Source organism: Loxodonta africana, unplaced genomic scaffold (assembly GCF_030014295.1).
Source record: "Loxodonta africana isolate mLoxAfr1 unplaced genomic scaffold, mLoxAfr1.hap2 scaffold_34, whole genome shotgun sequence".
Taxonomy (NCBI): Eukaryota; Metazoa; Chordata; class Mammalia; order Proboscidea; family Elephantidae; genus Loxodonta; species Loxodonta africana.
In genome coordinates this window covers 560,143-577,631 of record NW_026975055.1, presented here as the reverse complement: position 1 = coordinate 577,631, position 17,489 = coordinate 560,143, and positions in this window count along the sequence as shown.

Here is a 17,489-nt window from a genome sequence, read left to right as displayed (position 1 = left end):
TCCTTCTCCAGGGACTGAACCCTCCTGACAACATGTCCAAAGAATGTAAGTTGCAGTCTTGCCATCCTTGCTTCTAAGGAGCATTCTGGTTGTACTTCTTCTAACACAGATTTGTTCATTCTTTTGGCCATCCATGGTATATTCAATATTCTTTGACAACACCACAATTCAAAGGCGTCAACTCTTCTTCAGTCTTCCTTATTCATTGTCCAGCTTTCACATGCATATGATGTGATTGAAAATACCATGGCTTGGGTCAGGCACACCTTAGTCTTCAGGGTGACATCTCTGCTCTTCAACACTTTGAAGAGGTCTTTTGCAGCAGATTTGCCCAATGCAATGTGCCTTTTGATTTCTTGACTGCTGCTTCCATGGCTGTTGATTGTGGATCCAAGTAAAACAAAATCTTTGACAACTTCAATCTTTTCTCCTTTTATCATGATGTTGCTCATTGTTCCAGTTGTGAGGATTTTTGTTTTCTTTATGTTGAGGTGCAACCCATACTAAAGGCTGTGGTCTTTGATCTTCATTAGTAAGTACTTCAAGTCCTCTTCACTTTCAGCAAGCAAGGTTGTGTCATCTGCATAATGCAGGTTGTTAATGAGTCTTCCTCCAATCTTGATGCCCTGTTCTTCTTCATATAGTCTGGCTTCTAGTATTATTTGTTCAGCATACAGATTAAACCCTGGCAGCGTAGTGGTTAAGTGCTAGGGCTGCTAGCCAAGAGGTCAGCAGTTTGAATCCACCAGGCGCTCCTTGAAAATTCTATGGGGCAGTTCTACTCTGTCCTATAGGGGCACTATGAGTCGGAATCGACTTGACCCCACTGGGCTCATGACCTTAGATGGAAAAATCCTCAACAAAATTCTAGCTGAGAGAATTCAATGGCATATCAAAAAAATAATTCACCATGACCAAGTGGAATTCATACCAGGTACACAGTGTTTTTTTTTACACAGGTAAGGTTCAACATTAAAAAAACAATTAATGTAATCCATCACATAAATAAAACAAAAGACAATAATCACATGATTTTATCAAGCAATGCAGAAGAGTCATTTGACAAATTCCTATACTCATCATGAATAAAACTCTCAGCAAAATAGGAATGGAAGGAAAATTCCTCAACATAATAAAGGGCATTTATAAAAAGCCAAAGCCAACATCATCCTAAATGGAGAGCGCCTGAAAGGATTCCCCTTAAGATTGGGGACCAGACAAGGATGCCCTTTTTCACCACTGTTATTCAACATTGTTCTGCAGGTCCTAGCCAGAGAAGTAAAGCGCATCCAGATTGGCAAGGAAGAAGTAAAAGTAGCTCTATTTGAAGATGACATGATTTTATACACAGAAAACCCTAAGCAATCCTCAAGAAAACTACTGAAAATAATAGAAGAGTTCAGGAGAGTATCGGGATACAAGATAAACATACAAAAATTAGTTGGATTCCTCTACACCAACAAGAAGAACATCGAAGAGGAACTCGCCAAATCAATACTATTTACAGTAGCTCCCAAGAAGATAAAATACTTAGAGATAAATCTTACCAGAGAAGTAAAACTCTTATACGAAGAAAACTACAATATGCTTCTGCAAGAAACCAAAAAGACCTACATAAGTGGAAAAACATACCTTGCTCATGGATAGGAAGACAACGTTACAAAAATGTCTATTCTACCAAAAGCGATCTATACATTTAATCCAATTCCAATCCAGATTCCAAGAACATTCTTTAATGAGATGAAGAAACAAATCACCAACTTCATATGGAAGGGAAAGAGGCCCCAGATAAGTAATGCATTAATGAAGAAGAAGAACAAAGTGGGAGGCCTTACTCTACCTGATTTTAGAACCTATTATACCACCACAGTAGTCAAAACAACCTGGTACTGGTACAATAACAGATACATAGACCAATAGAACAGAATTGAGAATCCAGACATAAATCCATCCACATATGAGCAGTTGATATTTGACAAAGGCCCCAAAACAGTTAAATGGGGAAAAGACAGTCGTTTTAACAAATGGTGCTGGCATAACTGGATTTCCGTCTGCAAAAAAATGAAACAATACCAATACCTCATTCCAGGCACAAAAACAAGCTCAAAATGGATCAAAGACCTAAATATAAAATATAAAACGGTAAAGGTCCTGGAAGATAAAATAGGGACAACATTAGGAGCCCTAATACATGGCATAAGCAGTATACAAAACATTACTAACAATACAGAAGAAAAACTAGATAACTGGGAGCTCATAAAAATCAAACACTTATGCTCATCCAAAGACTTCATCAAAGGAGTAAAAAGATTGCCTACAGACTGGGAAAAGTTTTTAGCTATGACATTTCCGATCAGCACCTGATCTCTGAAATCTACATGATACTGCAAAAACTCAACTGCGAAAAGACAAATAACTCAAAAAATGGGCAAAAGATATGAACAGACACTTCACTAAAGAAGACATTCAGACAGCTAACAGATACTTGAGGAAATGCTCATGATCTTTAGCCATTAGAGAAATGAAATCAAAACTACAGTGAGATTCCATCTCACTCCAACAAGGTTGGCAATAATCCAAAAAATACAAAACAGTAAATGTTGGAGAGGCTGTGGAGAGATTGGAACACTTATACACTCCTGGTTTGAATGTAAAATGGTACAACCACTTTGGAAATCGATTTGGAGCTTCCTTAAAAAGCTAGAAATAGAATCACCATATGATACAGCAATACCACTCCTCGAAATATATCCTGGAGAAATAAGAGCCTTTACACGAACAGATATATGCTTACCCATGTTCACTGCAGCACTGTTTACGATAGCAAAAAGATGGAAGCAACCAAGGTGTCTATCAACGGATGAATGGATAAATAAATTATGGTATATTCACACAATGGTATACTGTGCATCGATAAAGAACAGTGATGAATCTGTGAAACATTTCATAACATGGAGGAATCTGGAAGGAATTATTCTGAGTGAAATTAGTCAGCTGAAAAAGGATAAATATTGTATAAGACCACTATTATAAGAACTCGAGAAATAGTTTAAACAGATTAGAAAATATTATTTGATGGTTATGAGAAGGGGAAGGGAGGGAGGGTGCGAGAGGGGTATTCACTAATTAGAGAGTGTATAAGAACTACTTTAGCTGACGAGGAAGACAACACACAATACAGTCGAGGTCAGCACAACTGGACTAATCGTAAAACAAAGAAGTGTCTGGAATAAATTGAACAACTTCGAAGGCCAGTGTGGCAGGGACAGGGTTTTGGGGACCATGGTTTCAGGTGACATCTAAGTCAACTGGCATAATAAAATCTATTAAGAAAACATTCAGCATCCCACCTTGGAGAGAGGCGTCTGGGGTCTAAAATGCTAGCAAGCGGCCATCTAAGATGCATCAATTGGTCTCAACTTACCTGGATTAAAGGAGAATGAAGAACACCAAAGACACGAGGTAATTATGAGCCCCAGAGACAGAATGGGCCACATTAACCACAGACTACATCAGCCTGGGACCGGAAGAGCTAGATGGTGCCTGGCTACAACTGATGACTGCCCTGTCAGGGAACAAAACAGAGAACCCCTGAGGGAGCAGGAGAGCAGTGGGATGCACACACCAAATTCTTGTAAAAAGCCCAGACTTAATGGTCTGACTAAGACTAGAAGTACCCTGGTGGTCATGGCCCCCAGATCTTCTGTTGGCCCAGGACAGGAACCATTCCCAAAGCCAACTCTTCAGACAGGGATTGGACTGGACAATGGGTTGGAGAGGGATGTTAGTGAGGAGTGAGCTTCCTGGATCAGGTGGACACTTGAGACTAGGTTGTCATCTCCTTCCTAGAAGGGTGATGAGAGGGTAGAGGAGGTTTGAAGCTGGCGAAATGGACAAAAAAGAGAGTGGAGGGAGGGAGCAGTTTGTCTCATTAGGGGGAGAGCAACTGGCAGTATGTAGCAAGGTGAATATAAGTTTTTGTGTGAGAGACCGACTTGATTTGTAAACTTTCACTTAAAGCACAATAAAAATTAAAAAAAAACTTTCTGAAAAAAAAAAGAAAAGAAGTTTATTTTCTCACAGTCGAGTAGGCTACAAGTCCAAATTCAGGGCATCAGCTCTAGGGGAAGGCACTCTTTCTCTGGTGGCTCTGGAGGAAGGCCATTGTAATGAATCAGTTTTCCCTTGGTCTGTGAGCATCTTGGCACAGGAATCTAAGGTCCAAATGTTGCGCTCTGCTCCTGGTGCTGCTGTCTTGGTGGTGTCAGGTTCCACCTCTCTGCTGGCTTCCCTTTCCTTTTATCTCTTGAGAGATCAAAGGTGGTACAGGACACAGCCAAGGGAAACTCCCTTTACATTGGATCAGGGATGTGACCTAGTAAGGGTGTTACAATCCCACCCTAATCCCCTTTAACATAAAGTTACAATCACAAAATGGAAGACAATTACAGAACACTGGGAATCATGGCCTAACCAAGTTGATACACACATTTTGGCGGGGGACATAATACAGTCCGTGACATCCACCTTTTATTATATTTTAGACACTGGCTCTTTTAGTCAGAAATAGGTTGAATAAAAGTGCTTGTTTACTAGTAGTTTACCAACAGTTTTGAGGATGGATCCCCAGTTGAATACACACAATCACACTGACTTCCTTTGCGGTGCCTCAATAAGTCCCCCTTGCCTTCATAGCACTGATCCCTAGAACAAAACACAGCTCTATAAGCAAGTCAATTAAAAATAAAGCATTGGACATTGAACATCACTATAGGCATAAGTGCATATTGGTTCTGTGCTGGTTACCAGAAACTAATTCTCATAATTAATTTATATTTTTGTAAGTCTTTTTCTTGCTCCATATACCCAGAGTTTTGTGTACATAAAATGAATATTCCACATGTAGTTTTCTCACAAATATTACCCAGCATCATTCATTTTTTTTTTTTTTTGGACCATTCACTCAACATTCAAGAATAAATTGAAGTAAAGGAAATATTCTTATGGTTATTTAACTCTAATGATGAAGAAGTTACATAGCGGGTCCTTGGTTCACTTTAGAAGTCTCTACCTGATGCAGTTCCACACAGCAACATGTACCTTCACCTCAGCACAGGAAGAAAGACAGCTTTGTCTCAATATTTGCAACTACTCCTCACCTTCTACTAAGGTAAAAATTCTTCAGCCTGCCAAGGACATTATTCAAGAATTGGCTCCAAATCTTTCCTTGAAAAGTACACTGAACTGAAAAATCTTATAAAAATGTTAAATTTTTATTATTAGGCAAACCCACTATTTACTCAAATTATTGTCTCTATATGAATTATATATATATATATTTATATACAAGAAGCTGGACTATATGAAGAACAGGCATCAGGATTGGAGGAAGACTCATTAACAACCTGCGTTATGCAGAAGACACAACCTTCCTTGCTTAAAGTGAAGAGGACTTGAAGCACTAATGAAAATCAAAGACCACAGCCTTCAGTGTGGACTGCACCTCAACATAAAGAAAACAAAAATCCTCACAACTGGAACAATGAGCAACATCATGATAAACGGAGAAAAGTTGAAGTTGTCAAGGATTTCATTTTACTTGGATCCACAATCAACAGCCACGGAAGCAGCAGTCAAGAAATCAAAAGATGCATTACACTGGGCAAATCTGCTGCAAAGGACCTCTTCAAAGTGTTGAAGAGCAGAGATGTCACCCCGAAGACTAAGGTGCGCCTGACCCAAGCCATGGTATTTTCAATCACATCATATGCATGTGAAAGCTGGACAATGAATAAGGAAGACTGAAGAAGAGTTGACGCCTTTGAATTGTGGTGTTGGCGAAGAATATTGAATATGCCATGGACTGCCAAAAGAACGAACAAATCTGTCTTGGCAGAAGTACAACCAGAATGCTCCTTAGAGGCAAGGATGGCGAGACTGCATCTTACATACTTTGGACATGTTGTCAAGAGGGATCAGTCCCTGGAGAAGGATATCTTGCTTGGCAGAGAACACGGTCAGCGGAAAAGAGGAAGACCCTCAAGGAGGTGGATTGACACAGTGGCTGCAACAATGAGCTCAAGCGTAACAATGATTGTAAGGATGGCTCAGGACAGGGCAGTGTTTCATTCTGTTGTGCACAGGGTCGCTATGAGTTGGAACCTACTCGATGGCACCTAAGAACAACGACAATGTAAATTTTTTACGACTCTGCTGCTTAAAGCAACAATCAGTTGTGTAATAATGTGTACATTATTACATTTCAAATTATAAAGTGATGTTCCAATGGTTTGAAGAGTTGGAGGGACTATTGTGGCTAGAGAATACTGAATCAAGAAATATTTTGAGATAAAAGTTTCAACAGCAAATGTGTTTTATAACTATAGGTGTACTTGTAGGTAAATGTTTAAGGTAATAATTTGGATGGCTAAAAAAGACAAAAACAAATAAAAACACATTAAACAGCAGAATAAGTCAATAGATATCTATTATCAGGACAGATACAAACAGAGAACAAAGAATGAAAAATAAGTGAAGCAGGGATTACCAGCATTATGCAAAAGAGCTGAGCATCTTGACACTGAAATAAAATAGCTAGATGCTTCAAAATGTGCATCCAACAGCTTTTCCCTTTAGCAGGTATTGCAATTTCTGATTTATTGAATTATACTAGTAGTCTATGTCAATCAAGTATAATTTTTACTTAATAAATCATTTACAAGTCTAATGCTATAGACAAAAGGCCTAAATCATTACATAAACATAGCTTTGCTGACAACTGTTCCCATTCTGAACCCATTAATTTTCCCTTTACCACTTCCTAGATAGCTTTGAAAATCTTCCCAAAGCTGTAAACTCAAGTTCTAGTCCCACCACCTTTTTATGCCACACTGATTACTCTGTGTCCTCGTGAAGTCATTTTTTTTTATGTCCTATAGCAATGTGGTCACTATCGTTGACCCTTAACATGTTTACTGACTTATTATGCCCTTTACCTGTTGTCGAAGCCTTGCTATTTGTTTTTAAATGCCTTTTTTATTTCTCTAGCTTAAGACTTAAAACAGTGTTCTGTTTGTCATTGTTGTTTTCTTTTATTATATTTCTTCTTGTTCACTCACAGATTTCAGATATCATTAAACATATCGATAATTACACTTTTGTGGAGACAGACTGGGATTTAGAATCAAGTTTCAGTTACCTGGGTTTTACTTTCTTCATTGACTAGCTGTAATACTTACCATAAAACTTAGTTGCACTATTTGTAAAACAGGTCACAATCTATTTTTTTTAGAAATATACTTTTTTAATTTCAAAATATAAACGATATTAACTTTAGATTTTTCTTAGAATAAAAAAATCAAACCAAACCTGTTTCATCGAGTTGATCCCAACTCATAGCGACCCTACAGGACAGAGTAGAGCAGCCCCATAGGGTTTTCAAGGAGCAGCTGGTGGATTTGAACTGCCGGCCTTTTGGTTAGCACCAAGCTGTAATCCACTATGCCACCAGGGGTCATTTCTTGTAATAAGTCAGATTAATTGATAAGGTTATATTCCATCTATGTATTTAGTACATGAAATATGTCAAAGAGCATTATCTAATGTTTAAAATTTTAGAATGTAAATTGATCAAAAATTAAAATAAATTCCAAATATTTCTTGTGATAAGTAAGATAAATGATTAGCTCAAGATCTAACAAGGGATTTAAAGGCCTTTGAGACCAGTCGGCGCTCCTGTTTTTACCCATTGTAAATGCCAGAAACTTAGCATCAGTCTCTGAATAGCCATTATGATGCTAACACAGTAGATGGTCAGGAGTGAACAGGCTACTATTTTCACATGTTTTGCTGGCTAATAGACATAAATTATCTTTACCGTCTTTTTTTTTATCTTTTACTTTTGAAGAATGAAGGCAATTATTCATGTCATATTACGCACAATAGAGCCCAGAGTGTTTGTAGTGTTCATTACTTAAAATTTCTCACCACTTTCATCATTATTTTTTGTATAGGAAACTCAGGAATCCAGGAGATATTATATAATGTCCAGAAATGCTTACATTGTACCAATAAAGTGGGAGCCATTATATCATTAAGGGAAATATCATCGACACAACGTTGGCTTTTTGATTAGACAGGCTTGTGTTTGTAAGTTCACCCTGCCTCTTTTGGCTGATGACTTTAGGTATGCTTCTTTACTTTCCTTAGTCTTGTTTGCTTTACTCAACCACAAAATGGGATGATGACCCTCATCTGGAAAGAATATATATATATATATATATGTGTGTGTGTGTATATATATATGTATGTATGTGTGTGTATGTGTGTACATACATATGAAACTTACTTATGACAATGGATGAAACAAAGTCAATGCTAACAAATATCGATATTTTGCCTACCTCCCTTCTTTAATCACGCCAAATGTCTAGACAGTTTGCTAAGTATTGTTTCCCTCCTTCCTTTCTTCTTTCCTCCTTTCCTTCTTTCTTTATATGCTATCTCCTTTTATTCCCAGGTCAATTTCATTGTGACTTCACAAATGCTAGGTTGAATTCCCATGTTTGTATGCTATTAGGGATATGCATCTAAGTATGCAAATTAACCTTTCTGAATTTGAAATATAGATAATTCCTGCCCTGCCTGCCTCATATGGCATGGGAAAGCTATTTGAAATAGTAAGAAAATATAAATGTGCTACTTATTCATTCATCTATTGAATCCATACATTAGGATAGATAATTTACCTGTCATGTTGAAGTGATAAATTTATAAATATAGATGTTAATATTTTGTTATTAATGTAAGAGTAAGTTAGGATTTCAAAAGGATTGCGTCTCTATATGTGGATGGATTTATGTCTGGAGTATCAAGTCTGTTCCTTTGGTCCACGTATCTGTTGTTGTACCAGTACCAGGCTGTTTTGACTACTGTGGAGGTATAATAGGTTCTAAAATCAGGTAGAGTGAGGCCTCCCACTTTCTTCTTCTTTTTCAGTAATACTTTACTTATCTGGGGCTTCTTTCCCTTCCATATGAAACTGGTGATTTGTTTCTCCACCTCATTAAAAAATGTCATTGGAATTTGGATTAAAATTGCATTAAATCTGTAAATAGCTTTTGGTAGAATAGACATTTTTACAATGTTGAGTCTTCCTATCCATAAGCAAGGTATGTTTTTCCACTTACGTAGGTCTCTTTTGGTTTCTTGCAGAAGTGGTTTGTATAGTTTTGTTTGTATAAGTCTTTTACTTCTCTGGTAAGATTTATTCCTAAGTATTTTATCTTCTTGGAGCCTACTGTAAATGGTATTGATTTGGTGATTTCCTCCTCTAGGTTTTTTTTTTGTTGTTGGTGTAGAGGAATCCAGCTGATTTTTGTATGTTTATCTTTTGTCCTGATACTCTGCTGAACTCTTCTATTAGTTACAGTAGTTTTCTTAAGGATTCCTTAGGGTTTTCTGTGTATAAGATCACATCACCTGCAAATACAGATACTTTTACGTTTTCCTTGCCAATCTGGATGCCCGTTATTTCTTTATCTAGACTAATTGCTCTGGCTAGGACTTCCAGCACAATGTTGAATAAGATTGGTGATAAAGGGCATCCTTGTCTGGTTTCCGATCTCAAGGGGAATGCTTTCAGGCTCTCTCCATTTAGGATGATGTTGGCTATTGGCTTTGTATAAATGCCCTTTATTATGTTGAGGAATTTTCCTTCTATTCCTATTTTGCTAAGAGTTTTTATCAGGAAGGAGTGTTGAACTTTGTCAAATACCTTTTCTGTATCAATTCATAAAATCATGTGTGTCTCATTTTTTGTTTTATTTATATGATGCATTACATTAATTGTTTTTCTAATATTGAACCATCCCTGCATACCTGGTATGAATCCCACTTGGTCATAGGATATTATTTTTTGATGTGTTTTTGAATTCTATTATCTAGAATTTTGTTGAGGATTTTTGCATCTAAGTTCATGAGGGATATAGGTCTTTAATTTTCTTTTTTTGTGGTGTCTTTAGCTGGTTTTGGTATCAGGGTTATGGTGGCTTCATAGAATGAGTTTGGTAGTATTCCATCTTTTTCTATCCTCTGAAATACCTTTAGTAGTAGCACTGTTAACTCTTCTCCGAGAGTTTCATAGAACACTGCAGAGAGGCTGCCCTGTCCGGGGCTTTTTTATGGTTGTGTTTTTTGATTACCTTTTCAATATCTTCTTTCAGTGTGGGTCTATTTAGTTGTTCTACCTCTGTTTGTGTTAGTTTAGGCAGATTTTGTGTTTCTAGGAATTCTTTCATTTCTTCTAGGCTTTCAATTTTCTTAGAGTACAATTTTTCACAGTAGGCTGATATGATTCTTTTAATTTCTTTTGGGTCTGTTGTAATATTGCCCATCTCATTTCTTCTTTGGGTGATTTGCTGCCTCTCCTGTTTTTCTTTTGTCAGTTTGACCAATGGTTTATCAATTTTGTTGATTTTTTCAAAGATCCAGCTTTTACTCTTGGTAATTCTTTCAATTGTTTTTCTTTTTTTCTATTTCATTTAGTTCTGCCGTAATTATTATTATTTCTTTTCTTCTGGTGCCTGAGGGTTTCTTTTATTGCTCTCTTTCTATTCAAGTTGTAGGGATAATTCTTTAATTTTGGCCCTTTCTTCTTTTTGTATATGTGCATTTATTGTGATATAAATGGACCTCTGAGCAGGCTTTCTCTGTGTCCCAAATGTTCTGATAGGAAGTGTTTTCATTCTCATTGGATTCTATGAATTTGTTTACTTCATCCTTAATGTATTCTATAGTCCAGTCTTTTTTTGAGCAGGTAATTTTTCAGTTTCCAAGTGTTTGATTCCTTTGCCCAGTTTTTTTGTTAATGATTTCTACTTTTATGGTCTTATTGGCAGAGAAGATGCTTTGTAATATTTCAATGTTTTGGATTCTGCTGAGGCTTGCTTTACGACCTAATATGTGGTCTATTCTAGAGAATGTTCCATGTGCACTAGAAAAAAAAAAAAAAAAAAACACTCACCTGCTGTTGGGAGGAGTGTTCTGTATATGTCTATGAGGTCAAGTTGGTTGATTGTAGCATTTAGATCTTCCGTGTCTTTACTGAGCTTCTTTCTGGATGTCCTGTCTGTCACTGAAAGTAGTGAGTGCATAGAAGTCTTCTACTATTATTGAGGAGCTGCCTATCTCACTTTTCAATGCTGACAGAGTTTGTTTTATGTATCTTGCAGCCCTGTCATTGGGTGCATAAATATTTATTATGGTTATATCCTCCCAGTGTATTGTCCCTTTAATCATTACATAGTGAAAGTGTCCTTCCTTATCTTTTGTGGTGGATTTAACTTTAAAGCCTATTTTGTCAGAAATTAATATTGGTACTCCTGCTCTTTTTTCATTGTTCTTTGCTTGATATATTTTTTCCATCCTTTGAGTTTTAGTTTGTTTGTGTCTCTAAGTCTAAGGTGTGTCTCTTGTAGGCAGCATATAGAGAGATCATGTTTTTTTAATCCATTCTGCCACTCTCTGTCTCTTTATTGGTGCATTCAGTCCATTTACATTCAGGGTAATTATGGATAGGTATCTTAGTGCTATTATTTTTATGTCTTTTTTTGTGTGTTGTTGACAGTTTCTTTTTCCCACTTAATTTTTTGTGCTGAGTAGACATATTGTCTTTTCCTCATATTCGTTGATGATTTTGTTTCTGCTGAGTACTTTTTTTTTTTATTTCGATGAGTGGGATAGTTTGTCTCCTTTGTGGTTACCTTATTATTTACCCCTATTTTCTAAATTTAAACCTAACTTTTCTTTGTATAGCCTTGTCCTCCTCTCCATATGAAAGATCTATGACTACATTTCTTGGTCCTTCTTTATTGTTTTAATGTTGTCTTCTTTTACATAATGACATTGCTGTTTTCCTATTTTGAGCATTTTTTTAAATAATTTTTATTGTGCTTTAAGTGAAAGTTTACAAATCAAGTCATTCTGTCACAGAAAAACCCATATACACCTTGCTACACACTCCCAATTACTCTCCCCCTAACGAGACAGCCCACTCTCTCCCTCCACTCTCTCTTTTTGTGTCCATTTAGCCAGCTTCTGACCCCCTCCACCTTCTCATCTCCTCTCCAGGCAGGAGATGCCAACATAGTCTCAAGTGTCCACCTGATCCAAGAAGCTCACTCCTCACCAGCATCCCTCTCCAACCCATTGTCCAGTCCAATCCCTGTCTGAAGAGTTGGCTTTGGGAATGGTTCCTCTCCTGGGCCAACAGAATGTCTGGGGACCACGATCACGGGGGTCCTTCCAGTCTCAGTCAGACCATTAAGTCTGGTTTTATGAGAATTTGGTGTCTGCATCCCACTGCTCTCCTGCTCCCTCAGGTGTTCTCTGTTGTGCTCCCTGTCAGGGCAGTCATCGGTTGTAGCCAGGCACTATCTAGTTCTTCTGGTCTCAGGATGATGTAGTATCTGGTTCATGTGGCCCTTTCTGTCTCTTGAGCTCGTAATTGCCTTGTGTCCTTAGTGTTCTTCATTCTCCTTTGATCCAGGTGGGTTGAGACCAATTGATGCATCTTAGATGGCTGCTTGCTAGCGTTTAAGACCCCAGATGCCACTCTTCAAAGTGGGAACCTGCACCACCTTTTTTCTCTCAAGAGATAAAAGGAAAGGGAAGCAAGCAGAGAGTTGGGGACTTCGTACCACCAAGAAAGCAGCACCAGGAGCAGAGTGTGTCCTTTGGATACTGGGTCCCTGTGCCTGAGAAGCTCTTTGACCAGGGGAGGATATGAGGACAAGGACCTTCCTCCAGAGCTGAGAGAGAGAAAGCCTTCCCCTTGACCCGATGCCCTGAACCTACTAGACTGCGAGAAAATAAATTTCTCTTTGTTAAAGCCATCCACTTGTGGTATTTCTGTTATGGCAGCACTAGATGACTAAGAATTGGCATGAAAAAATACTATTGTATTTGAGAGCCCTTTATATTATTACAAGAAATTTCACCATTACATTTTTGTCAATGAAAGAAAATGCACAACTGTTAGATTTAGAGAATAATTGCATTGTTAAAATAAGATTCCAAGGATCCTGATTTAATAAGGAAGAAAGGCTTTTCTGACAATAGGGTGGAAAACAGAAGGATATTGCTGCCTTTCACATCATCTACTGGTGCAAAATTTCTTGTTAGTGGTGATGATCATGAATTGAAAGAGAATATAATTAGAAAAACATTATCAGGAATTTTATGGTCATTTCAATTATAAAGTCTAATACAAAAAAAATTATGTTGTCATTGAATCACACATATAAACATTGTTAAATTGGCAAATGTTTCGTTATATATATATTTTTTATTAACTTTTATTGAGCTTCAAGTGAACGTTTACAAATCAAGTCAAACTGTCACATATAAGTTTATATACACCTTACTCCGTACTCCCACTTCCTCTCCCCCTAATGAGTCAGCCCTTCCAGTCTCTTCTTTCGTGACAATTTTGCCAGTTTCTGACCCTCTCTACCCTCCTATCTCCTCTCCAGACAGGAGATGCCAACACAGTCTCAAATGTCCACCTGGTACAAATAGCTCCCTCTTCATCAGCATCTCTCTCCTACCCACTGTCCAGTCCCTTTCATGTCTGATGAGTTGTCTTCGGGAATGGTTCCTGTCCTGGGCCAACAGAAGGTTTGGGGACCATGACTGCCGGGATTCCTCTAGTCTCAGTCAGACCATTGAGTATGGTCTTTTTGTGAGAATTTGGGGTCTCCATCCCACTGATCTCCTGCTCCCTCAGGGTTTTTCTGTTGTGCTCCCTGTCAGGGCAGTCATCGGTTGTGGCCGGGCACCAACTAGTTCTTCTGGTCTCAGGATAATGTAGGTCTCTGGTTCATGTGGCCCTTACTGTCTCTTGGGCTCTTAGTTGTCGTGTGACCTTGGTGTTCTTCATTCTCCTTTGATCCAGGTGGGTTGAGACCAATTGATGCATCTTAGATGGCCGCTTGTTAGCATTTAAGACCCCAGATGCCACATTTCAAAGTGGGATGCAGAATGTTTTCATAATAGAATTATTTTGCCAATTGACTTAGAAGTCCCCTTAAACCATGGTTCCCAAACCCCCGCGCTTGCTCCGCTGACCTTTGAAGCATTCAGTTTATCCAGGTAACTTCTTTGCTTTTCGTCCAGTCCAGTTGAGCTGACCTTCCATGTATTGAGTGTTGTCCTTCCCTTCACCTAAAGCAGTTCTTATCTACTAATTAATCAGTAAAAAACCCTCTCCCACCCTCCCTCTCTCCACCCCTCGTAATCACAAAAGTATGTGTTCTTCTCAGTTTATACTATTTCTCAAGATCTTATAATAGTGGTCTTATACAATATTTGTGCTTTTCCCTCTGTCTCATTGTAGTTTTGATTTGCATGTCTCTAATGGCTAAAGATCGTGAGCATTTTCTGTTTATCTGTTAGCCGTCTGAATGTCTTCTTTGGTGAAGTGCTTGTTCATATCCTTTGCCCATTTTTTAATTGGGTTATTTGTCTTTTAGTTGTTGAGGTTTTTCAATATCTTGTAGATTCTAGAGGTTAGACACTGATGGGATTTGTCATAGCCAAAACCTTTTTCACAGTCTCTAGGTTGTCTTTTTATTCTTTTGATGAAGACTTTTGATGAACATATATGTTTGATTTTTAGGAGCTCCAGTTATCTAGTTTCTCTTCTGGTTTTTATGCATTGTTAGTAAAGTTTTTTATTCAGTTTATGCCATATGTTAGTTCCTCTATAGTTGTTCCTACTTTTTCTTCCATGATCTTTATCATTTTAGATTTTATATTTAGGTCTCTGATCTATTTTGAGTTCATTTTTGTGCATAGCGCGAGTTATGGGCCTTGTTTCAATTTTTTTGCAAATGGATATCCAGTTAGCCAGCACAATTTGTTAAAGAGACTGTCTTTTCCCCAATTAATGGACTTTGGGCCTTTGTCAAATATCAGCTGCTCCTAGGTGGATGAATTTATGTCTGGATTCTCAATTCTGTTCCCTTGGTCATTGTATTTCTTGTTGTACCAGTATCAGGCTGTTTTGACCACTGTGGAAGTATCATAAGTTCTAAAATCAGGTGTTGGGAGGCCTCCCACTTTGTTCTTTCCTTCAGTAATGCTTTACTTATACAGTGTCTTTTCTCTTTCCATATGAAGTTGGTGATTTCCTTGTTCATATCATGAAAAAATGCCATTGGAATTTGGATCGAGGATGCATTGTACCTATAGATAGCTTTGGATAGAACTGACATTTTTACAAAGTTGAGTCTTCTTATCCATGAGAAAGGTATGTTTTTCTGCTTATGTATGTCTCTTTTGGTTTCTTACAGTAGTGTCTTGTAGATTTCTTTGTATAGGTCTTTTAAGTCTGCTTAGATTTATTGCTAAGTATTTTATCTTCTTGTGGGCTATCGTAAATGATATTGATTTGGTGACTTCATTTTGGAAGCTCTCTCTGTTGGCGTAGAGGAAGCCAACTAATTTTTGTATGTTTACCTTGTATTCTGATACTTTGCTGAAATGTTCTATCAGTTCCAGTAGTTTTCTTGTGGGTTCTTTGGGTTTTCCTGTGTATAAGTTCATATCATCTCTAATAGAGAGATTTTACTTCTTCCTTACCAGTTTTGACTCCCTTTATTTCTTTTTCTAGCCTAATGGCTCTGGCTAGGACCTTCAGCATGATGTTGAGTATGAGTGGTGATAAAGGGCATCCTTGTCTGGTTCCTGTTCTCAAGGGGAATGCTTCAGACTCTCTCCATTTAGGATGATGTTGGCTGTTGACTTTATATAAATGCCCTTTATTATGCTGAGGAATTTCCCTTCCATTGCTATTTTACTGAGAGTTTTTATCATGAATGCATGTCGAACTTTGTCAAATACCTTTTTGGCATCAATTAATAATATCGTGTGGTTCTTGTCTTTTGTTCTATTTATGTGATGGATTTCGTTGATTGTTTTTCTAATGTTAAACCATCCCTGCATACCTGATATGAATCCCATTTGGTCATGGTAATTTTTTTGATGTGTTTTTGAACTCCATTGGCCAGAATTTTCTTAAAGATTTTTGCATCTATGTTCATGAAGGATATTGACCTGTAATTTTCTTTTTGTGGTGTCTTTACTGGTTTTGGTACCAGGGTTTTGCTGGCTTCATAGAACGATTTTGGGAGTATCCCATTGTTTTAGGTTAAAGGCCACCAGCCTCACATTAATCCCCTTTAAAGCCAGGGCCAAGATGGCAGAGTAATCAAACACTTCCTGTGGTCCCTCCTAAAATAAAGAACCAAAAAAATAAGTTAATCAATTATATATGACAATCTAGGAGCTGCCAGACCTGACCTGGTGAGAACTGGCATCTGCAGGCTGGGTAGGCTGGTGTGCATCGTGAGGCAAGCAATGGTGCTCAGGACACCTTTTCCACACTTGGAGTGACCAAGTGACAGAGGGTCCACTCAACCCTCCAAAACCAGAGAGGAGAGGCACTCAATTGGCAAACCTGCCACACAGATTAAAAAAAAGAAAAAAAAAAACCTATGGGAAGAATGTACCTCCCATTTATTTTCCCCTTCTCGCTATACACCTGGTCCAGGCTGGCTTTCGCAATTGCCATGTCCCCTGGGCCAGAAGTAGAACCCATCATGTTCCCTGGGCCAGAAGTAGAATCCATCATGTGCCTTGAACCATTCTCCTAGCTTTGAAGAGGGAACAAATTAACAAAGAAGGAAAAATAATCTGCAAGCTCCCCTAAGCCAGGAACACAGGGCATTCACAGCTTCTTTGCCTAGGCACAGGCATAAGGGGTCTACAGGCTTTGAATACCTTTCACCCCTGAATAAACCTGTGTGGGCCCATTTCAGCAGTGTAAGCCCTCATTAACACAGAAAACGAAACCAAAACCAAACCCAGTGCTGTCGAGTCGATTCCAACTCATAGCAACCCTATAGGACAGAGTAGAACTGCCCCGTGGAGTTTCCAAGGAGCTCCTGGTGGATTTGAACTGCCGACCTCTTGGTTAGCAGCCATAGCACTTAACCACTATGCCACCAGTAGGGTATATACCTGAAGGCTAATTTCAACAGTACCAGCTATAAGGTGGAGTGGCGGGTTCATGACATTTGACACTGCTCTGTCCATTGAGCAGGGTCCTCACCTACCCACATCAGAGGCCTGAGGACTGGTTGCTGCACCCATTCCACTAAGCCACAAGCAATAGGGGCCCAAGAATAGGTGGTGCCTTCCAGTCCTTACAGCAAACAACATTTGGTGCCATAGTACAGCTGCAAAATCCACCCATCTATCCCTCTAGGGAACTTTCCTCTCAGATACTTAAGGGCAGCCATCAGCCCCCTACATTGCTCATCGCATGACCTTCTACTGCAGCCAGAGACCTGTGCCTACTCCAATCATCCTGCCTGTCTAGGGCTGTAGGTGAGAGCCTGCACTACACACTTGGTGATTAATTACCT